Below are 24,819 nucleotides of genomic sequence, written 5' to 3'. Positions count from 1 at the left end.
AGGCAAGAGGTGAGCCCTCTGTCATGCCTGCATAAGGGCCGCTAGAGGGCGCCTAGGTCAAGTGGTAACGCCAGTGCCTGGGAAGGCACCCATTACTTAGCAGACTGTGAAAGGAAATCTCCTCTCCTTGGAGGAGTGAGGGAACACTCTGCTCCACCAGCTTCCTGTGGAAGGCTGGATATTATCCAGGCCTGCCTGCAGTCATCCGGAGGCCTAAACCCCTTCCCGTGGTGCTGTGCTTCAGTGGTCACGCTTCTTGTTGACTTTCATGTTCCTCCCATGCTCCTGGTTCCTCTTTGAAGTTCGTCCTAGATAGCGGTAGAAGAAATAGTGAAAGTCTTAAAGTCTTTGACCTTTCTTACAAGTGCATAGAAGAAAACGCTGACATACGCTGCCTTCCCTGTCTGCTTCAGCTATCTGAAAGGGAAGGGCCCCCCGTTCCACGATCACGTGACTTGCTCGATCTTATCAATCACTTGGGCGACTCACCCTCCTTACCCTGCCCCCTTTGTCTTCTATGCAATAAATACCAGTGCGCCCAGGCATTCGGGGCCACTACATGTCTCCACAACTTGGTGGTAGTGATCCCCTGGGCCCAGCTGTTTTCTCTTTATCTCTTTGTCTTGTGTCATTATTTCTTACAATCTCTCTTCTCCGCACATGGGGAGAACACCCGCTAAGCCACGTAGGGCTGGACCCTACACTACTGAGCTTACGTTACAGATTTAATAAACCTCCGTCAGAAGTTTTGTTAATTAATTGGCATTAAAGGACAGGACGATGGGATTAGGACCCTCTTTAATGTGGCCATGGATCGTGTGTCGAAGCCTGGACCTGTCTGTGTGTCTTAGAATGCACCTGTGGCTGACGCTAGACTCAGGAAAGAGACTCTTCCCTGCCACCAACTGGCTATGTCACCCAACCAGGCGTTGGGCCCCCATCTATAGAGCACTCAGGGGGAAGACTATATTGGTGCAATATATGAGTCCATTGGGTAGTCATTGAAGAAAGAGCAATCTTTGGAGAGTGAGAGAGAGATGGCCAGGCGTGGTGGCTCCTGCCTGTAATCCCAGCACTTTGGGAGGCTGAGGCAGCTGGATCACCTGAGGTCAGGAGTTTGAGATCAGCCTGGCCAAAGTGGTGAAACCCCATCTCTATGAAAAAAAAAAAAATAGCTGGGCATGGTTGCAGACACCTGTAATCCCATCTACTTGGGAGGCTGAGGCAGGAGAATCACTTAAACCCAGGAGGTAGAGGTTGCAGTGAGCCAAAATCATGCCATTGCATTCCAGCCTGGGCGACAAGAGCAAGACTCCATCTTAAAAAAAAAAGAAAAAAAGAAAGAAAGAGCAAGACTCCATCAAAAAAAAAAAAAGAGAAGGGGGAAGAAAGCAGCCATTCGGCGGCATGCTGAAATCCACTCTTCTAAGAGCAGATGGCTCAGCAGGACCTCTGTTGCTGCTGCCCGTGCCTCTTTTGCAACAAAGACCCCGATCCTCAGGGTTATAGGAAAATAGCACCCCTGTTGCTCAGTGAAGGAATTAATTCAAATCTAACTTAAGCCCTATAAATCAACCAGGAACATGGGTGATGCACCTAACCCTGACAATACAGATCTGAGGCCCCAGGAGGAAGACATGTATAAATATGAGCAGGGCAGAGAAGCCATCCACCCATTCAGAATATATCCAGTGATCAAGAAAACTTTAATCAGTGGATCTCAGGGAGTCCATGAGCTCCTGATATCATATGCAGATTTTGGTCGTATGTGACATTGTGCCTTTTGGAGATGGGCTCAAATGTCATTATATTTATATATTTCTATAGTGGTTAAAAAACCCCACATAACATAAAACTTACCATATTCACCACTTTAAGTTCCTGCAAGAGGACAGGCAAGCATTAGACTCTCACATTATTCTAGATGGGCCTGGAGCCCTGCACAGGACTTTGCCCACCTGTTTCTCTCCTCTTGTCTATGTTCTTGTCTTTCTGTCTTTTTCTTTCTTCTTCCCTACAAGTCAGCCTTGTAGCTGGGGAGAACACCTGCTACACCCTCAACTGCCTGTGTGCACCTGCATCTTTGCATGTTTGTGTCATTTTGTCCAGTGGTTTCTGCTAAATGCTTCTGCCATGTTTATCCTTATTTATACATCCGTCTGTGTGTGTGTCACTCTGGATGCGTGCTTGAGGTTTCTGTGTGCATGTACGTTTCAGCATGTCCCTGTTGATAGATGAATTTATGCATGCACCAGGCTTTGTGGGGTGTGTGTTTGTGCTTGATAAGTGGGCACCCATTCCAACTTATGCCTGCACATGCACATATGTGTGAGTACCTGATGAGGTTCATGTGTGTTCATGCCACTGTTCCTGAATGCTTGCCAGTCTCTGAGTCTGTCTGTGCATGTAGCCTGAGTGCACATGTGCTTTGGGATATGTCACTTGGGGGATGTCTATGACATGCATTTCTGGGTCCAGCTAGGTGGGGATATTCAACAAATGTGCATATGCACATATGTGTGTACGTGTGCACAACTGGTTGACTACCTACAAGTGTATGGATGTTTTTGTGCACGTATTCTGGTCATTCATTGTGCACGTAGGCCATGCTGTGTACATATGAACATCTGATATTTGCCTGTACCTGTCTGTGTTTGGATTCAAACATAGCCCTAGCCCAGCTCTATTTCTCTTATTAAAAAAACAGAACTGTGTGACGTTTTTAAGGGCAGGATTGTAAGTCTGTGAGGTGGATTTTATCATCTTCATTTTGCAAATAAGTTAGGTAAGGCCCCAAAAGTTGTAAATGACTTACTTCTGGCTTCCACAGCTAATGAGGGCAGAGCCTGGGAATAATCTTGTGACTGTAAATGTCATGCTTTAAATCACCTCTTTGGACGGCCAGGCCCCACCTCTTTTTCTTTAGGAGACATTAGAAAAACTACCTTTAATCTCTTAGGGTTCTTTAAAAACTTCCCTGTATGTAACAAAAGATTTCAAAATGTTATTTTAAAAAGTCTTTTACTAGGAGGGAGACTTGACCTTTTATAGTTTTTGCATTCTTTGGATGCTTCCCAAAGACCTAGTTGGCCAGTGTCCCCCTCAGGCCATTGGCAGTGAGGCCGTGCAGGAGTCGGGGACCTAGTGGTTGTGGTCAGAGCATGAAATGTTTCTTTCACATTTCAGAGTGATGACAAGGATTAGGGTTTCTAGACAAATGGTCTCTAAGTCTCTTCCACGTTAACTGGTTTTTTTTTTTTTTTGCTGTTGTTGGTTTTTGTTTTGTTTTGTTTGTTTGTTTGTTTGAGATACGGTCTCACTGTATCTCCCAGGCTGGAGTACAATAGCACATTCATAGCTCACTGAGGCCTTGACCTCCCAGGCTCAAGTGATCCTCCTGCCTCATCCTCCTGAGTAGCTAGGACTACATGTGTGTGCCACTGCACCCAGCTTATGTTGAGTTTAATATGGAACCTGGCCAGAAATCTCAGAGAATTCGTAATATTTTCCCTCTTCTCTCATTCCAAAGCTTTCTCCCAGTCAGGCCCGTCTTCTCATGACTGAGTTCTGCATCTCCATCCAGTCACCTAGCATCTCTCCCCCTGTCGCCCCCATGCCCATGGTCTTCTGGAACCCCTCCAGTAGGTAGCTGGTCTCCTGGAGAAGCATCAGAGAATCCTCCATTGTTCTCCATTGGCCAGAGCTACACCTGCCAGGATCTCAGTCTCAGGCTTCTGCCTATGTTCAGCTCTGTGCTAGACAGTGATAGGAGAGATTATGAAAGCTCTGGACGGTGCTGTCAAGGAAGCAGCTCCCAACCTTCAAGGCTCAATCAAGAGAGTAAGGTTCCCTCCCTGCAGGATCCTTAAAAAAAAAAAAAAAAAGTCCAGACTAAGTTGGAGGAAAAGGGAATCAGTCTAGGAATGATAGGGGAAGATCAAAGAGCGTTTCTTACAGGAAGGAGACCTGAAACTGCATAAATAAATAAATAAGTGGGTGAATGCACAGGAAAGTGGGAGGAGGTATGGCTAGAAGGCCATATAGAATGCCCTGGAATGGGGATATTCATTCTAGTTTCTATATATCACTTGGATTCTCTGGACACATGCACATATGTGTACACAGAAGCTCACACTTGTACATTGATATGCCTACACAAAAGGGGTTGCTGTGTAGTAAGAAACATTTACAGATTACCAAATGTGTGGATTGAGAGTCTTATTCCAATGCACTGGAACTTTAATGGAAATTTAATGAAATTATCTCGACTGATAGATGGATGTAAGGAAGGGTTTATGCTAGAATGACTAACGGGTGGATGGATGAAAGACTTAATAGATGGGTGAAGGGTTAATTGATGGATGGATTGAAATAGATAATGATTGGAAAGGTGGATATAAATATTAGTTAAGTTGTTGAATGATGAACAAGTTAATGAATGGATGGATGGAATATTGGATAGATGGATAAATGGAAAGTTAGTTGGTCCATGTATAGATAATAGAGTGAAAGATATTTATATAGAAGAAATAATGAATGGATTTTTTAATAAATTTATGGATATATGGACAGAAGGATGAAAAGGTAAAAGGATAGATAGATAGATAGATAGATAGATAGATAGATAGATAGATGGAAGGATGGAAAGAGTGTGGTGAGCCTGCCTGGACAGCCTGGGACAGGCTGGAATGTATCAGGAAGTGGGTTAGAGATACTGAGACCTGTGACTGGGGTGAGGAGATCCCTAGTGCTGAAGTGTAGGTGTTGGAAGTGTAAATTTTTTGCCTTTTTCTCTAGTGGGTGGGGTAATGACTTATGGAATTTTCAGGTGCACTATAGTGACCAAGAAGTGCCACACACACACACACACACACACACACACAATAGGGGACAAGCAGCAAAGCACTTTCTCTCTTGTTGAATCCCAGAGCCAGTGGGCTGGGGAGGAAGCCAGACACCCCTCCTTCTGCTCTCAAAGGTCTCTGTTTTGGGGCTTTAGGAACTGGATTCCTCAGGCCTCAGCCCAGCTGAGTTGGGGGCTCCCCAAAACCTCCACTGACATCTTGATTCCACTGCTTTTCACCTTTTCTGGAGGCTGAGGGAGAGCCCTGAGGCCTGCCTGTCCCCTTTGGGAAGCTCCACCTGACTGCCGCCTCTGTCTCCCAGCCTGAGACTCTCAACTCTCTCTGGTTCTGTATGATTCATTCTCTGACCTTCCCTTGGGGAGGGAGGCAGTGGTCTGACCTACCCGCCCAATTCAGTAGCCATGGAGCTGGGGGTGGTGTCTACGAGGCCAGATTGATGGATAAGTGAGAAGAAAGAAAGTATTCCTTCCTGATCTCCTCCTCATCCCTCACCCCCATCCTCTGGAATCATGACAATTACATAATCACCTCCACCTTACTCCTTCCTACAGGCAGAAAGCCAGAAGGGGAGGTATCTGGGCAAAGAGCATCAGTAAGTAAGAAGAGAGCAAGAGAAAAAGATTCCAGGGGGACAGAAAGCAAGAGAAAGAGGCAGAGAGACACAGAGAGAGAGCACACCAGGGGGAGATGGAGGGAGAGACACAGGGAGAGATGGAGAGAGAGAGAGAGATGGAGAGAAAGAGACAGAGACAGAGAGAAAGAAAGACAGAGAGCACCAGGGAGATATGTGGGAGAGAGACGGGGAAAGAGATGGAGAGAGAGACGGAGAGAGAGAGATGAAAAGAGAGAGAGACACAGACACCAAGGAGAGATTGGGAGGAGAGAGAGAGGGAGAGAGAGAAAGAGCACCAAGGAGAGATGGAGGGAGGAGGAGAGAGACAGAGAGATGGAGAGAGAGAAAGAGAGATCCAGAGCACCAGGGAGAGATGGGGGAGAGAGAGAGATGGAGAGAGAGAGAGAGCATCAGGGGGAGATGGGAAGAAAGGGAGAGACAGAGAGAGCCAGGGAGAGACAGAGAGAGAAAGAAAACCAAAGTGCCAGAGAGAGAGAAGGGGGAGAGGAAGGGAGGGAAGGAGGGGAAGCGGAGGGAGGGAGGGAAGAAGGTGGGAAGGGATGGAGGGAATAACTGGGACCCAGTGAAACAGGGAAAAGGAACCTGAGAAAGACACAGGACGCCATTAGAGAGAGAAGCAGACAGAGATGGAAAGAGGAGCACAGAGAGAAAGGAAGAGGTGGACAGCTAGAGAGATGCTCACTCAGAAAGGTATAGACGGAGACACAGACAGACCCAGAGCCCTGGAAAGATCTAGACACGTGAAAAAGAGACTCAGAGGAGACAGTCAGAGAAGTACAGAGTGACTGATCTAGAATTTCAAAGAGAAGGACGGGAAGACACAGGAAAAGAAGAAACAGCCCAATGAAGGAGGCAGAGACTTGCCTGGGGCAGAAATGGAGGGTGGCAGCAGGGAGGAGAAATACCATCCGATCTCAGGGGTGGGTGGCCCTGCCCAGACATGCCAGCTTGGCCTGGGGAAGCCTTGTGAGCAGCCAGCATGTCATTATTTTTCTAGTACCTCTTGTGTACCAGGCCCTGACAGACCCGATCTCTTTTAATCCCAACAACAAGCCTCAGTGATAACCACTACAGCTCATTCTTACAGCACACAACAATACCTCAGATGCTTTTTGCAAGTGCAAAAAGCTCTTTGCACCTACCTCACCAAATCATCAAACAGCCCCACATGAGAGGCGCTACGATGATCTCCCTTCACAGAGGCAGAAATAAGGCACACAGAGGGCTTAAGTCACTTCTCAGAGGCACCAGCATGGAGCTGGGATTCAACATTCAGGCAATCTGGCTCCAATTGGTGATGTTGTCTTCTTCATTCCTGAGAGACAGAGAGCTGAGAACTCTAAAGATGTGGCCCCCAGATTTGGAGAAGTGGGAATTCCTATGCAGGTGTCAAAAGATCAACCAGAGGAGCCGATGAACACCCTGAAACAGTCATGCAACTGGGTGTCATCGTGCCCACATAGAAAAACTGCATGCAAGTATTTTGGACCCCTTGAAGGCTCAGCTCTTATTTATTCCACAAATATTTATTGTGAACCCTACTAAGTGTCAGGCACTTGTACTGGTGGGTGGGGGAACCCACAGGGACCAAAGCAAACCATGACAGCAGTAATAATTAAATAAATAAGAACCAGGCAGGCGCAATGACTCACACCTGTTATCTCAGCACTTTGGGAGGCCAAGGCAGGTGGATCACCTAAGGTCAGGAGTTCGAGACCAGCCTGAACAACATAGAGAAACCCTGTCTCTACTTTAAAAAAAAGCCGGGCGCGGTGGCTCAAGCCTGTAATCCTAGCACTTTGGGAGGCCGAGATGGGCGGATCACGAGGTCAGGAGATCGAGACTATCCTGGCTAACACGGTGAAACCCCATCTCTACTAAAAAATACAAAAAACTAGCTGGGCGAGGTGGTGGGCGCCTGTAGTCCCAGCTACACGGGAGGCTGAGGCAGGAGAATGGTGTACACCTGGGAGGCAGGACTTGCAGTGAGCTAAGATCCGGCCACTGCACTCCAGCCTGGGTGAAAGAACCAGACTCTGTCTCAAAACAACAAGAACAACAACAACAAAAAAATACAAAATTAGCCAGGTGTGGTGGCACATGACTGTAATCCCAGCTACTCGGGAGGCTAAGGCAAGAAAATCACTTGAACCCAGGAGGCAGAGGTTGCAGTGAGCCGAGATTACACCATTGCACTCCAGCCTGGACAACAAAAGCGAAACTCTATCTCAAAAAAAAAAAAAAAAAAAAGAATTCCAGAAGCTTCGGTAATTAATATATAAGCCAGAAAGGAATTCCCAAGCTGATCTGTGGAGTCCTACCCAAAGTTGACCCCAGCTGCCTTGCTGCCTGTGAGCTGTCTCCCGTCTACCCACCTCCTCCTTTTCCACCCCTTCTGCACTCCCCTTTCTCAGCACCTGGACAGACTTGAGAAAGCCCTGTGGTTTATTTGCAAAGTGCTCTCCCAGGAAGGACAGAGGCCGGGGACTAGGAGAGAGGCGGCCCTGGGAGGTGGGAATGGCCCCAGACCCAGAGTAACAAGAGGTCACTGGGAACAATGAGGAGTAAGAAGGCTGAGGGCGCCGTGGTCCTCATTCCACCCACTTTCCATTCTGCTGTCGCTCTTAAAAGACATGTTGTTCTGTTTGTTGTTTGATTTCTGTGGTTGGTGAGGGAAGGTGTGCCATGCATTTGCACTGGCAGAGTCCCTGCTAACTTTTCAGAGGCTATAAGGAGCCCAAAGCTGGCAGGTGCTGCAGAGAGCAACAGATTAGCACCTCAGCGCTGAGTCCCAGAGCCAGCTTCCCATTGGTCACAGGCTGGCTGATGTAGCGTTGTGATAAATATATTAAACTTGCAGTACCTCCCTCAGGAAAGGGTGGTGGTCCTGCTGGTGGAATGTGTGGAGGCTGGGCTTATTTATTTATTTATTTTTGAGATGGAGTCTCTCTTTGTCACCCAGGTTGGAGTGCAGTGGCGGGATCTTGGCTCACTGCAACCTCTGGCTTCTGCATTCAAGCGATTCTCCTATCTCAGCCTCCCAAGTAGCTGGGACTACAGGTGTGCACCACCATACCTGGTTAATATTTGTATCTTTTTTAGTTGATATAGGGTTTCGGTATGTTGTCAGGCTGGTCTCGAACCCCTGACTTGAGGTGATCCACCTACCTCGGCCTCCCACAGTGCTGGGATTAGAGGCATGAGCCACCGCATGGATTTAGATGGGCTCCACTTCAAGAATAGCGCTAAGCTTTACCAAAAGGTGGTACTGCAGCACGGGGGATCGAGAGTAACTGGCAGGCAGAATTGGGGGCATCCTGGGCCCTTTGGGGATGAGAATTTATTCTGGGTCTCCGAAGAAAGTGGCATATGGAGAAGACATAGTCTGATGGAGAGGCCTAGCTCCATTTTGGGAGGGCTGTGGGGGTAGGGGATGCTGATTAGCCACTCATTCATTCATCCATTCATTCCTCAGCAAATATTTTGAACACCCGTTATATGCCACATGCTGTGTTGAGAGTATGGTGATGAGCAAGACAAGTTGGCATTGAGGTGAGGAAGGCGTTCTCACCAACGTTCCTTCCAGAAAAATCCCTAGGGACCTGACAACAGAAGAATCACACACAAAATGGCACAGATCACCTCTTGACCTGGGGAGGTCGGGCTTTAGAGATGTTTATTTAATTCTCAGCGGATTAGAAGGAACATATCAGGGAATCCAAAGCACCAGTGCAGAATCCCACAGCTCAGGGAACCTGGGCCAAGGAGGCTTTTGACAGAGGGAAGCAGTAGGAAGAGGCAGCTGGGAACGAGGATGGGGGAAGACTACAGCCGTGTGTGACTGTGGTCTACAACAGGCACGACCCTCAAAAACAGCATTCAGGCCGGGCGCGGTGGCTCAAGCCTATAATCCCAGCACTTTGGGAGGCCCAGACGGGTGGATCACGAGGTCAGGAGATCGAGACCATCCTGGCTAACACGGTGAAATCCCGTCTCTACTAAAAGCTACAAAAAACTAGCCGGGCGCCGTGGCGGCGCCTGTAGTCCCAGCTACCTGGGAGGCTGAGACAGGAGAATGGCGTGAACCCGGGAGGCGGAGCTTGCAGTGAGCTGAGATCCGGCCACAGCACTCCAGCCTGGGTGACAGAGCGAGACTCCGTCTCAAAAAAAAAAAAAAAAAAAAACAGCATTCAGCGTGAAAGCAACCAGACACAAAAGATCACATATTACGCCTGTAATATCAGCACTTTGGGACACTGAGGTGGGTGGATCTCCTGAGGCCAGGAGCTCACTACCAGCCTGGCCAACATGTCCCCACTAAAAATACAAGAAAATGTACCAGGCATGGTAGCACATGCCTGTGATCCCAGCTACTTGGGAGCTGAGTCAGGAGAATCTCTTGAACCTGGAAGGCAGAGGTTGCCGTGAACCAAAATCGCACCACAGCACTCCAGACTGGGAGACAGAGCAAGGCTTAATTTCAAGAAAAAAAAAATCAAATATTGTATGATTCTGTTTATAGGAAATACTCAGAATCGGTAAGTCCATAGGGACAACAACCAGATTGTCAGGGGCTGAGATGAAAAGGAGAATGGGGAACGGGGAGTGACAGCTTGAGAGCTATGGGTTTTGTCAAGGGAGATAATGAAACATTTGGAACTAGGCAAATCACCTGACATCAGGAGTTTGAGACCACCTAAAAACACAAAATTTAGCTGGGCCTAGTGGCGGGTGCCTGTGATCCTAGCTACTCCAGAGGCTGAGGCAGGAGAATCTCTCGAACCCAGGATGCGGAGGTTGGAGTGGGCTGAGATGGCACCACTGAACCCCAGCCTGGGCGACACAGCGAGACTCCATCTCAAAAACAAAGAAACTGGCCGGGCGCGGTGGCTCAAGCCTGTAATTCCAGCACTTTGGGGGGCTGAGGCAGGAGAATGGCGTAAATTCAGGAGGCGGAGCTTGCAGTGAGCTGAGATCCGGCCACTGCACTCCAGCCCGGGCGACAGAGTGAGACTCTGTCTCAAACAAACAAACAAACAAACAAACAAAAACAAAGAAACTGTTTGGAACTAGATAGTGGTGGTTGTACAGCTTTGTGAATGAACCACATGCCACTAAACTGTACACTTTAAAATGGCTAATTTTATGTTATGTGAATTTCATCTTAATTTTTCAAATTATATATATATATATATATATATGGCCGGGCACAGTGACTCACACCTGTAATCCCAGCACTTTGGGAGGCCGAGGCGGGTGGATCACTTGAGGTCAAGAGTTTGAGACTGGCCTGGCCAACATAGTGAAACCCCGTCTCTACTACAAATATAAAAATTAGCTGGTCATGGTACTGCACGCCTGCAATCCCAACTACGAGGGAGGCTGAGGCAGGAGAATTGCTTGAACCCCGGGAGTGGAAGTTGCAGTGAGCCGAGATCGCACCACTGCACTCCAGCCTGGGCAGCAGAGTGAGACTCCATCGCAAAAAAATATATATATATGTATATATAATTTTGTATATTATAATTTTCAATAATCTCACTCCTCCACTCACTTGCAATGTGACCTCAGACAACTGGTGCCATGGAGGGGAAGGAAGCTGGCTTGCTGCAGGTCTATCAGAGGCAGGAAGTTGTGGGGAGTCAGAGCCACTGTCTACAGAGGCGGGGACACTGAATGACCCTGGAATCCTTCAGCCACTTCAACGGGGCAGGAAGCGGATCTGGTACGTTGGGGATGCTCTGACCACACCATCACTCTCCTGGGGTGTCAGGTCGATGTATTCAGGAGCCACGGGGCTGGCCACAGAGAAGTTCTGGAGGATGGTGGTGAAGAAGAGGAACAATTCGGTGCAGGCGATGCCTTCACCTTGCAGCCTGAAGACGCAATAGAAAACCCCAATTCCTGGGGAGAAATTCAAACCAGTTGCAGAAATTTGCATAAGTAACCAGGAGCAGAATGTTAATCACCAGGACAATGGGGAAAAGGTCTCCAGGGGTCCCCTGCTGTGTGCAGCCTTGGGACTTGGTGCCCTGCCTCCCAGCCACTCCAGCCTTGGCTCAAGGTGGCCAAGGTAGAGCTCAAGCCTTTGCTTCAGAGGATGCAAGCCCCAAGCCTTAGAAACTTCCACTTGGTGTTGGGCCTGCGAGTGCACAGGAGATAAGAACTGAGGTGGGAACCTCCGCCTAGATTTCAGAAGATGTATAGAAATACCAGGATGTCCAGGCAGAGGTCTGCTGCAGGGGCAGAGTCCTCATGGAGAACCTTTGCTAGAACAGTGCAGAAAGGAAATGTGGGGTTGGAGCCCCCACACAGAGTCCCCACTGGGGCACTGCTTAGTGGAGCTGTGAGAAGAGAGCCTCTGTCCTCCCGACCCCAGAATGGTAGATCCACCAACAACTCGCACTGTGCACCTGGAAAAGCCATAGACACTCAATGCCAGCCCGTGAAGGCAGCCAGGAGCAGGGCCGTACTCTGCAAGCCACAGGGGCAGGGCTGCCTGAGGTCATAGGAACCCACCTCTTGCATCAGCGTCTCCTGGATGTGAGTATGGCGTCAAAGGAGATAATTTTGAAGCTTCAAGATTTGACTGCCCTGCTGGATTTTGGACTTGCATGGGGCCTATAGACCCTTCGTTTTGACCAATTTCTCCTTTTTGGAATGGGTGCATTTACCCAGTGCCTGAACCCCCTTTGTATCTAGGAAATAATTAACTTGCTTTTAATTTTACAGGTTTACAGTCAGAAGGGACTTGCCTTGTATCAGATGAGGACTTCTGAGATTGTGGACTTCTGAGTTAATGCTGAAATGAGTTAAGGCCTTGGTGGGTGGTTGGGAAGGCATGATTTGTTTTGAAATGTGAGGACATGAGATTTGGGAGGAGTCAGGGTGGAATGATACGGTTTGGTTGTATCCCCACCCAAATCTCATTTCAAAATATAGTTCCCATAATCCCCACATGTCGTGGGAGGGACCCAGTGGGAGGTAATTGAATTATGGGGGTGGATTTTCCCATGCTGTTTTATGATAGTGAACAAGTTTCACGTGATCTGATGGTTTTACAAAGGGCAGTTTTCCCTGCACACACTCTGTCTCTTGCCTGCCGCCATGTAAGATGTGTCTTTGCTCCTCGTTTGCCTTCTGCCACGATTGTGAGCTCTCTCCCCAGCTACGTGGAACTGTGAGTCCATTAAACCTGTTTTTCTTTATAAATTACCCAGTCTCAGATACGTGTTCGTTGGCAGCATGAGAATGAACTAACACACCAACCCTGTAGAGTCATTGTGAGGATGGAAATGAGACTCAATATGCCAGGGGATGGAAACATTGTAAGTGTCTGATGAATGTGTAATTGACACAGGGAGAGACATAGACATTCAGAGAGAGGTGGAGGGAGCTAGAGACAGGCCCAGGGAGCTAGACATGGGCCAGGGGAGCTACAGACTACTGATGTACTTCTGAAGCTAGAGACATGTCAAGGGGGCTAGAGATTGGCTTGGGGAGGTGGAGATTGTCAGGGAGCTAGAGATAGGCCAGGGAGCTAGAGATTGGCTGATGGAGCTAAAGAGGGCTGAGGAAACAGGAATCGCTCAAGCCAGCTGAAAAGCTGAGGGAAATGCTTCATGAAGGATCAAAGCTGGACCTCCCAGGCCTCCTCCTGCCTCTCCCCAGATGTGTGGGAGTCTGCAGGGATTACTTCCTCATCCTGATTTGCCTGGCCTTAACTCAAGTAGCGCTGAGATTGCAATTTTCTGGACAGAGTACCTATACTAGGCCATTCTTGTCTTGCTATAAAGAAATACCTGAGACTGGGTATTTTATGAGGAAAAGAGGTTTAATTGACTTATGATTCTGCAGGCTATACATGCATGGTGCAGGCATCTGCTCAGCTTCTGGGGAAGCCTTAGGGAGCATTTACTCATAGCAGAAGGCAGAGCAGAGCAGGCAGGTCACATGGTGAGAGCAGAAGCAAGAGAGAGAGTGGCAGAGAGGGGCCACGCTTTACAACAAGCAGATCTCGCAGGAACTCACTATCAAGAAGACAGAACCAAGCCACGAGGGATCCGCCCCCATGACCCAAACGCCTCCCACCAGGTCCCACCTCCAACATCGGAGACTACAATTCAACATGAGATTTGGGCAGTGACACATATTCAAACTACATCAGTACCTTAGTGCAACAACTGAGATTAAGTCACACCAAATCCCAGCACCTCCACTTATATGTTGTGTGACCCTGGAGAACTGGCTAAATCTCTCTGAGCCTCAGTCTCCTATATGATGGGCATAATGATACTGCCTAAGCTATGTGGTTGTAAGGATCCAGGAAGTTGATGGTACATAGTAAACACTCAGAAATTTTAGCTATTTTGATGATTATTACAACCAGATGTCTATTTCCAGTGCCAAAGCCCAAATGATCTCATAAAACCTGTTAGGTCACATTCCCCCTCTACTCAAAACTCCCCTATTGGCTCTCATCTCACTTGGAGTGAAAGCCAAAAGCATTTGGCCTAGCCCCAAACCCCTCTCTGAGCCCATCTCCTACACCTCTTCCTAACTCACTCCAGCACTCTTGGCTTCCTCCATATCCTTGCAGATTCCAGGGTTTCTCCCACCTCAGCACCTTTGCACCGGCTGTTCCCTCTGCCTGGAACGCTCTTCCCTCAGACTTCATCACAACTCACTTCTTTCTCTCCTTCAGAACTTGCTCAGAAGTCACCTTCTCAGAGGAGCCCTTCCCTGGCCCCCATATGCACAACCAGTTACACAATTTATAGGGGAGTGTCTGTCTGGTTTGGTTTGAGTAGGGTATTTGCGTCTGTCGAGGGGAGTAGGTGGTAGAAGTCACAGGGGAGCCACAACTATTTGGGCTGGTGGCACGGGGGTAAAAGATTTTACCAAAACAGTTGTAGATAAAGAAAGGCAGATGTAATAGAGAATGTATGAAAATACGTTGCCCGGGAATGAGGACGGAGAGGTGACAGAGACAGAGCCTGTGGAAGAATTCTGAGCAGAGAAGGGACTCGCTCTGATTTATGTTTTAAAAAGATGTCTCTAGCTGCAGACCTGTCTGTGCCCAGGCAGCCTCTGAGGCAGGTGTGGGCAGAGGAGGGGCCCCAAAGGCTATGTCCTCCAGTCCCCACAGGAGCAGGGTGATAGGCTCGGGTTCCCACCCATGCTTTAGGCTCTGAGCCCAGAATGTAGGGGAGAGGATTGTCAGCTTTCACCTGGCTTCTACCCAACTCAGTCCTTGAGTAAGACCGGTGATGCAGAGAGAGCTTGCGCAGTGGGTAATTCAGAGATCTCTGTTTGGCAACATCAGCGGCAGGATTTGCTCTCTGCTGCCTCCCTGTGGAGTGGTGAGTTTATAGCAAGGATGGTCCTTCCAATCTGGATCTTTAGGATTCAGTCCAGATGACGCCACCTGTTCTGGCTTAATTATTAACAGCACCTCTTGGACTCTGAAAACAATCCTGGTGTGGACTGTAAATGATATGATCTCTAGTTTTAATTCACTTTGATCTTATAGCCCGGTTATTATATCCCCCCAAAAGTTGATTTACAAGCTTCGAAGAGTAAATAACGTCATAAATAGGTTGAATGTTAGAATTGTGAATTTCGGCCTGGCGCGGTGGCTCACGCCTGTAATCCCAGCACTTTGGAAGGCTGAGGTGGGCGGATCACCTGAGGTCAGGAGTTCGAGACCAGCCTGGCCAACATGCCAACATGGCAAAACCCCATCTCTACTAAAAATACAAAAATTAGCCAGGCATGGTGGCAGGCGCCTGTAATCACAGCTACTCAAGAGGCTGAGGCAGGAGAATTGCTTGAACCCAGAGGCAGAGGTTGCAGTGAGCCACTGCACTCCAGCCTGGGTGACAGAGCAATACTCCATCTCAAAAACAAAAAACAACAAGAACAACAACAACAAAAAAAAAACTGGCCTTTATTAACTGTTTACTCTGTGCCAGGCAATGTTGTAAACATTTCACAGTTGCTAACTCATTTAACCTTTCCACAACTTTTTGGGGCAACTATTTATTTACTTACTTACTTACTTAATTTCAGTAGCTTTGGGGGGGTATGAGTGGTTTTTGGTTATATGAATGAACTGTATAGTGGTGGAGTGTGAGATTTCAGTGCACCTGTCATCTGAGTAGTGTACATTGCACCCAGTATGTAGTTTTTTTAATCCTTTGCTCCCCTCCCACCTTCCCCCCTTCTGAGTCTCCAATGTCCATTATACCCATCTGTATGCCTTTGCATCCTCATAGCTTAGCTCCCACTTATAATAAAGAACATACAGTACTTGGTTTACCATTCCTGCATGACTTCTTTTAGAATTATGACCTCCAGCTCCATCCAAATTGCTGCAAAAGACATTATTCCTTCTTTTTATGGCTGAGTAGTATTCCATAAAAAATATATACCACATTTTTTAATCCACTCAGGGTTGATGGGCTGAGTAGATTAAAATCCATAGGTTGGTTCCATATCTTTGCAATTGTGAATTGTGCTGCAATAAACATGTACATGCAGGTGTCCTTTTGATAAAACAACTTATTTTCCTGTGGGTAGATACCTAGTAGTGGCATTGCTGGATCAAATGGTAGATCTACTTTTAGTTATTTAAGAAATCCACGCGGCCGGGCGCGGTGGCTCACGCCTGTAATCCCAGCACTTTGGGAAGCCGAGGCGGGCGGATCACAAGGTCAGGAGATGGAGACCATCCTGGCTAACACGGTGAAACCCCGTCTCTACTAACAACACAAAAAATTAGCCGGACACGGTGGCGGGCGCCTGTAGTCCAGCTACTCAGGAGGCTGAGGCAGGAGAATGGCGTGAACCTGGGAGGCGGAGCTTTCAGTGAGCCGAGATTGTGCCACTGCACTCCAGCCTGGGGCACAGAGCAAGACTCCGTCTCAAAAAAAAAAAAAAAAAAAAAAAAAGAAATCCACATACTGTTTTCCATAGACATTGCACCAGTTTACATTCCCACCAGCACTGTGTAAACATTCCCTTTCACCACATCCACACCAATATCTATTGTTTTTTGACTTTTTAATAATAGCCATTCTGGCTGAAATAGGGTAGTATCTCATTGTGGTTTTATTTTGTTTTTGAAACAGTGTCTCTCTTGTCACCCAGGCTGGAGTGCAGTGGCACGATCACTGCTCACTGCAGGCTCAACTGCCTGGGCTCGAGCAATCCTCCTGCCTCAGCCTCCCCAGTAACTGGTACTATAGGTGTCTACCCTGAAGTTTTTTTTTTTTTTTAAGAGATGGGGGTCTCACTATGTTGCCCAGGCTGGTCTCAAGGTCTCAAGCTCCTTGGCTCAAGCATTCCTCCCCGTTTCGCCTACCCAAGTGCTGAGATATGGTTTGGCTGTGTCCCCACCCAAATCTCATCTAGAATCGTAGCTCCCATAATCCCCAGGTGTCGTGTGAGGGACGTGGTGGGAGGTGATTGATTCTTGGAGGTGGGTTTTTCCCAGGCTGTTCTCATGATGGTAAGTCTCACAAGATCTGGTGGTTGTATAAAAGGCAGTTCCCCCACACACCCTCTCTTGCTGCCATCAGGTAAGATGTGACTTTGCTTCTCCTTCACCTTCCACCATGATTGTGAAGCCTTCCCAGCCACGTGGAACTGTGAGTCTATTAAACCCTCTTTTTCATTATAAATTACCCAGTCTTGGGTATTTCTTCATAGTAGTATGAAAATGGACTAATACACGCCGGGGTTACAGGCGTGAGCCACCACACCTGGCCTTCATTGTGATTTTTAACTTGTATTTCCCTCCCACAACTTTAAGAGGTAGGAGCTGGCCGGGTACGATGGCTCATGCCTGTAATCCCAGAACTTTGGGAGGCCAAGGTGGACGGATCACCTGAGATGAGGAGTTGGAGACCAACCTGGCCAACATGGAAAAACCCGATCTCCACAAAAAATACGAAAATTAGCCTGGTGTGTTGGCACATGCCTGTAGTCCCAGCTACTCAGGAGGCTGAGGCAGGAGAATCGCTTGAACCCAGGAGGTGGAAGCTGTAGTGAGCTGAGATCAAGCGACTGCACTCCAGCCTAGGTGACAGAGTGAGACTCCATCTAAAAAAAAAAGATGATTTTGATATATAATATAGATATAAAGATAAATTATATAGACATAAATAGTATATAGATGATTCAAATATAGATGATATAAATATAGTATAGACAGGTGATATGGATATAGAAATGGATATAGATGATAGAGACAGGAAAAAGCAGATACATAATTATGTTAATATCGTTAAGTACCAAGAACTTCAACTTAGGAAAAAAATGAGGTCCTAATGTATAGTTTTTATAGAGAAGGCAAGAGACAACCTGGCGTGGCGGCTCATGCCTGTAATCCCAGAACTTTGGGAGGCTGAGGCAAGCAGATTGCTTGAGGCCAGGAGTTCAAGACCAGCCTGGCCAACACGGTGAGACCCCGTCTTTACTAAAAATACAAAAATTAGCCAGGTGTGGTGGCAGGTGCCTGTAATCCCAGCTACTTGGGATTACAACTCTGTCTCTACAAAAAAATTTAAAAATTAGCCAGGTGTGATGGTGTGCACCTGTAGTCCCAGCTGCTTCAGAGGTTGAGGCAGGAGAATCGCTTGAGCCTGGGAGACTGAGGCTACAGTGAGCTATGACTGCACCACTGCACTCCAGCCTGGGTGGACAGAATGAGACCCTGTCTCAAAAAAAAAAAAAGAAAAGAAAAGAAAGAAAGAAAAGAAAAAACAAGAGACATGCCTGATTCTTTCCTTTCCTTATTGGTTTTCACAACAATGAGTTAGTTCCTTAGCATCCTTCAAAGGTGGCCTGTGAGGTTCCTTTGAGTATCAAGATGTTGGCAGAGTACTGTGGCTCACACCTGTAATCCCAGCACTTCAGGAGGCCAAGGCAGGTGAGATCACGCCACTGCACTCCAGCCTGGGTAACAGAGCAAGACTGTCTCAAAAAAAAAAGTGACAGATTTGGATTCGACCCTAGGTCTGCCCGTCTCCAAAACCCTTAAGCAATAGCTTTCCTTACACTTTCAACAACAGTCACAGCAAGAATGCTCTCATTACAGGCCAGGTGTGGTGGCTCACACCTGTAATCTCAGCACTTTGGGAAGCCAAGACAGGCGGATCACTTGAGGTCAGGAGATCGAGATCAGCCTGGCCAACACGGTGAGACCCCGTCTTTACTAAAAATACAAAAATTAGCCAGGTGTGGTGGCAGGTGCCTGTAATCCCAGCTACTTGGGAGGCTAAGGCAAGAATCGCTTGAACCCAGGAGGTGGAGGTTGTAGTGAGCCGAGATTGTACCACTGCACTCCAGCCTGGGCAACAGAGTGAGACTCTGTCTCAGAAAAAAGCTCTCATTACAGAGCCTGCTGTCAGCCGGCACTACCTAAATATTTGACAGGCATTGTACAGCTTGGCCCCCCAACAGATGAAGAAACCGAAGCTCAGAGATGCTAAGCCATTTTCCCAAAGTCACCAGCAAGTAGAACGCCCAAGGTGTGGCTTGAATCCAAGGCTGTTGTCTCTCTCCAAAGTCCACCTCAGAGCAGCGGAAGGGATCACCTCATCTACCCTGACACTTGAAGATGAAAGAAGTGTGGACCAGAGAAGGAAAGGCCTCATGCAAGATCTGCAGCAAACTGTGACTGAGGGAACTGGGATGGCAATGGGGAAGAAGTAGAGCTCTTGCCTCAGAGCCCTGTATCGGAGCCAAGCGTGGTGGCTCACGCCTGTAATCCCAGCACTTTGGGAGGCTGAGGCGGGTGGATCACGAAGTCAGGCGTTTGAGACCAGCCTGACCAACATGGTGAAACCCCGTCTCTACTAAAAATACAAAAATCAGCTGAGCATGGTGGTGCGTGCCTGTAATCCCAGCTACTCAGGAGGCTGAGGCAGGAGAATCACTTGAGCTTGGGAGGCGGAGGTTGCAGTGAGCCAATATCACACCATTGCACTCCAGCCTGGGCAACAGAGCAAGATTTTATCTAAAAAAAAAAAAAAAGAGCCCTGTATCTGTAGACATTTCTCTGTGTATCTCTCTCATACCCTTCTTGAGAAGGACATAAAACTCTGTGGATAAAGCAGGTGTGGGCCCTTAATCTCCCAAGGAATTCTTCTGAACTTCTTTTGAGACAGAGTCTCTCTCTGTCGCCTAGGCTGGAGTGCAATGGAGACATCTCAGCTCACTGCAGCCTCCACCTCCCGGGTTCCAGCGATTCTCCTGCCTCAGCCTCCCAAGTAGCTAGGATTACAGGGGAGCACCACCACCCCCGGCTAGTTTTTGTATTTTTAGTAGAGATGGGGTTTCGCCATGTTGGCCAGGCTGGTCTCAAACTCCTGACCTCACGTGATCTGCCTGCCTCGGCCTCCCAAAGTGCTGGGATTACAGGTGTGAGGCACTATGTAATCGGCCCACAGGGTTGTTTTGAAGACTCAGGGAGGACATGTGTGTCCTAGACCTGGCACATAAGAGTTGGTCAAACACATTTACTGCTCCCCACCCTTCTAATGAGCCAAATGCAGCTGTGGGATGGCGCAGGGAGGCACAGGGATAGCTGAGCAGGGAGGGGATCCTGAGGCTCCAGGGGCGGGCAGGGGACTCAGATGCTCAGATCTGACATGGAGGCCCATGACTGTGAACCCCACTGAGATGTTGGGTTCTTTAATCCAACAGTTAACCCTTCCCTGACTATTACACCCAGGAGCCATCCTAGCCTATCCCTTGGACTCTCTCTGGCGCCAGAATGGGCCAGGACTTGGATATCTCAAAATATCAGCTGACAATAAGTCAGTAAATACTCGGAAAAAATGAAAAAAGGACAACCTGAACCCGAAACCTTGCTTCCGCCTGAACGCTGACCCCAGATCTTGGTCACATTCTGAGACCAGATCCTGGTCACTCAGTGAGCACTGGACCCGGACCAGCCATCCAAGCTACTGACTCCACACTGATCCTGGCCACAGCCTGAGCCATGAAAGCCACCTCGGGGAGGAGGAACAGCGAGAGGAAAGGGCAGGAGGCTTGGAACTGTGTTCTGTTTGGCTAGAGATAACAAGAGAAAAAAAATAGCCCAGAGGGTCCATCAGGGAAAATTTTGGGACATGGACCACGAGAGGTCCTTCGGATTCTTAGAAAAATCTCTGAATGTCCCACTGAGGAGTTTTGACTTTTTCTAGGGTCTTTGGAACCATGGGAGATTTAAAGTAGGGTAAGTCACAATCAAATTTGTGCTATAGAAAAATCACTCTGAAGCCAGATGCGGTGGCTACTGCCTGCAATCCCAGCCTGGGCAACATAGCGAGACCAGTCTCTACAAAAAATAAGAAAATTAGTTGGGGGTGGTAGCATGAGCCTGTAGCCCCGGCTGCTCAGGAGAGTAAGGTGGGAAGATAGCTTGAGCCCAGGAGTTCGGAGCTGTAGTGAGCCATGATTGCACCACTGCACTCCAGCCTGAGTGACAGAGCAGGACCCTATCAAAGAAAAGAAAAGAGAGAAAGGAAAAGGAAGGAAGGAAGGAAGGAAGGAAGGAAGGAAGGAAGGGGGCAGGGAGGGAGGGAGGGAGGGGAGGAAGGAAGGAAGGAAGGAAAAAGGGAAGGGAAGGAAAGAAGGAAGGAAAGAAGGAAGGAAGGGAAGCTCTGGACCCTGACGGGAATCCACAGAACTGGACCTGCTGACAGATGTAGGCTAAGTTACCAATGGCTGGTGGGAACAAGGATATCTATCAGAGCATCTGCAGGAAAACAGCCTGAAAAATATCTATATTAATTAAAGTAAAGGCCAAGTTGTTGTAATCCAAAATGCAGTTACTCAAATAAAATACAAGTTTCTTTCTCTCTTTTGTGTCCCTCTTGAAGTAGACAGTTAGTCCAGCACAGTAAGCTGGCTCCCCTCCTTGTGGTCAATCATGGACCCAGATTCCTTCAAACTCATTGCTCTGCTATAGTTCAGTGGTTCTCAAAGTGCAGCCTCCAGATCTGCAGCACCAGCATCACCTTGGAACTTTTTTTTTTTTTAAGACAGGCTAGAATGCAGTCATGTAATATCAGCTCACTCCAGCCTCGACCTCCTGCACCCAAGCAATCCTACTGCCTTAGCCTTCCAAGTAGCCAGGACTATAGGCATGCCGCAGACACCCAGCTATCTGAAACTTGTTAAAAACTCAAATTCCTAAACCCCACCCCAGACCTACTGAATCAGAAACCCAAAACCTGTATTTCAACAAGGCCTGCAGGCAATTCTGAGACATGCTGTCAGCAGAGCATCACTATCCTGCAGTATTATCATGATCTTCATGGTCAAAGAGCAGAAGGTTTCGTACTGCTTTTTTTTTCCCCCTTTTTTCTTTTCTTTTTTTTTTTTAAGACAGAGTTTCACTCTTGTTGTCCAGGCTGGAGTGCAGTGGCACAATCTCAGCTCACTGCAACCTCTGCCTCCCAGGTTCAAGCAATTCACCTGTCTCAGCCTTCCGAGTAGCTGGGATTACAGGCATGCACCACCACACCCAGCTAATGTTATATTTTTAGTAGAGATGGGGTTTCTCTATGTTGGTCAGGCTCTCGAACTCCTGACCTCAGGTCATCCACCTGCCTTGGTCTCCCAAAGTGCTGGGATTACAGGCATGAGCCACTGGGCCCAGCCCCCTTTTTTCTTTTCTTTTCTCACCTTTCCTTTTTTTTTTTTTTTTTGGTGATGGAATCTCACTCTGTCACCCAGGCTGGAATGCAGTGCAGTGGCATGATCTCGGCTCACTGCAACCTCCATCTTCCTGGTACAAGTAATTCTCACGTCTCAGACTCCCAAGTAGCTGGAATTCCAGGCGCGCACCACCACGCCCGGCTAATTTTTGCATTTTTAGTAGAAACAGGGTTTCACCATGTTGGCCAGGCTGGTCTTGAACTCCAGACTTCAGGTGATCCACACACCTCAGCCTCCCAAAGTGCTGGGATTACAGGCATGAGCCACTGCACCTGGCCAGTTTTCTACTTCTTGAGTCATCTACTCCAGTACAGAAGATGGAAGGGATGGAAAACCTCCGGCTGTTCAAAGACCTCGGATCCAGAAGAAACTTGAATTTGGAGCACACAACATGGGTTAGGAGGGTGAGGGAGTCCAGTCTAGCATAATGGTGAGTAATATGGGTTCTGGAGACAGGGTGCCTTATTTTAAATCCCAAATGTGTGACTTTCCACAAGTAACATCTCCTTGAGCCTCAGTTCCCTCTTCCATAATACAGGGATCATGACAGTATTATCTGTCTCATGGTGTTACTATGAGAATTCACGGTGTTATGTCCCTGACACATAACAAGCCCTCAAGTACTAGTTTAATATTAGTCTTAATATTTTAAGATTGCTAGGAGTTGCTTTTCCTGCCAAGCCTTGCATTAAAGGATTTCCTACAGTATCACATTGAATCCTCATGGTGTATCCATCCTGATTGCTGTATGTTATACAGAGATAGGTTTTGTTAAAATATTCATTTTCTAAAGGAGGAAACTGAAGAGCAAACTGGTGAAGTCATTTATCAAAGGAAACACAGATTGCAGGTGCTGGAACTGGAAATCTAACTCAGGTATGATTGACGTAGCCTCAAGTCTTCATCACCTCTCAAGAAAACCAGCTTTCTGCCCGGCGTGTTGGCTCACGCTTGTAATCCCAGCACTTTGGGAGGCCGAGGTGGGTGGATCACAGGGAATCAGGAGTTCAAGACCATCCTGGCCAACATGGTGAAACTCCATCTCTACTAAAAATACAAGCACGAGCCTGTAATCCTAGCTACCTGGGAGGCTGAGGCAGGAGAACCGCTTGGACCCTGCAGGCGGAGGTTGAGGTGACCCGAGATTGTGCCACGGCACTCCAGCCTGGGCAACAGAGAGAGATTCTGTCTCGAAAAAAAAAAGTAATGAAATGAAATGAATAAAACGAGTCCTAGAGCCAGTAATTATCTCAGTTAAGCAGGTAGTAAAAGTTCTCAACCAGGCAGTGGCAGAGCAGGATTCTAATTCAGGGCTGTTGTGACGCCCCTGCAGGACTCTGAGCCTGAGTAACCTGTGGAGCTGGGAGAATACAGCGCCACCTGGTGGTAACTTGTCTGTGCCGCTTCTGACCTGGAAGAACAGCAACTCACACAGCATTTACTGTGTGCCGGCCATTGTTCTAAGTATTTTACTTTGATTTTTTTTTTTTTTTTTTTTTTTTTTTTTAGGACGGAGTCCCATTCTGTCGTCCAGGTTGGAGTGTAGTGGCATAGTCTCAGCTCACTGCAATCTCCGCCTCCCTGGGTCAAGCGATTCTCCTGCCTCAGCCTCCCCAGTACCTGGGATTACAGGCGCCTGCCACCACGCTCGGCTAATTTTTTGTATTTTCACAAAATACAAATTACTAATTTTTTGCATTTTCACCATGTTGGCCAGGCTGGTCTTGAACTCCTAACCTCGTGATCCACCCGCCTTGGCCTCCCAAAGTGCTGGGATTACAGGCGTGAGCCACCACGCCCGGCCCATTTAATTTAAATTGATTTATTTAATCCCTCCTCTTAACAACCCGCTAAGGCAGGTAAGTTATAATCGGCACCCCTTCCACTTTTCACCCTTTTTTTCTTTTCTTATTTCAATAGTTTTTGGGGAACAGGTGGTTTTGGGTTACATGGATAATTTCTTTAGTACTGATTTCTGAGATTTTGGTGCACCCGTCACCTGAGCAGTTTACACTATACCTAATGTGTAGTCTTTTAGCCCTCACTCCCCTCCCACCCTTCCCCTCTGAGTCCCCAAAGTCCATTAGATCATTCTTATGCCTTTGCACCCTCATAGCTTAGCTCCCACTTATAAGTGAGAACATACAATATTTGGTTTTCCATTTCTGAGTTACTTCACTTACAATAATAGTCTCTACCTCCATCCAGTTACTGCAAATTTCATTAGTTTGTTCCTTTTTTTTTTTTAGACAGAGTCTTACTCTGTCACCAGGCTGGAGTGCAGTGGCGCCATCTCGGCTCACTGCAACCTCTGCCTCCTGGGTTCAAGCGATTATCCTGCCTCAGCCTACAGGTGCACGCCACCATGCCCAGCTAATTTTTGTATTTTTAGTAGAGACGGGGTTTCACCATGTTGGCCAGGATGGTCTCGATCTCTTGACCTCATGATCCACCCGCCTCGGCCTCGCTAAGTGCTGGGATTACAGGCATGAATGAGCCACTACACTTGACACTACATTTTCTTTATCCACTCACTGGTCAATGGGCATTTAGGTTTGTTCCATATTTTTGCAACTGCAAATTGTG

General features: G+C 47.7%; 1 long non-coding RNA gene across 1 annotated transcript in view; it reads right to left on the bottom strand.

The window, feature by feature from the left end:
* Positions 1-240: 240 nt before the first annotated feature.
* The window catches only part of LOC117076036, an 85,114-nt gene continuing 60,535 nt past the window's right edge, over positions 241-24,819 (bottom strand). Inside the window, exon 4 of the long non-coding RNA XR_004434211.1 lies at positions 241-308. This is a non-coding gene — a long non-coding RNA (uncharacterized LOC117076036). The remainder of the gene's footprint in view (positions 309-24,819) is intronic.

This window comes from Trachypithecus francoisi, unplaced genomic scaffold, assembly GCF_009764315.1.
Source record: "Trachypithecus francoisi isolate TF-2019V2 unplaced genomic scaffold, Tfra_2.0 Contig01705, whole genome shotgun sequence".
Lineage (NCBI taxonomy): Eukaryota > Metazoa > Chordata > Mammalia > Primates > Cercopithecidae > Trachypithecus > Trachypithecus francoisi.
The sequence above is the reverse complement of the archived record's forward strand: the minus strand, read 5'-3'. Positions and strand labels throughout refer to the sequence as shown.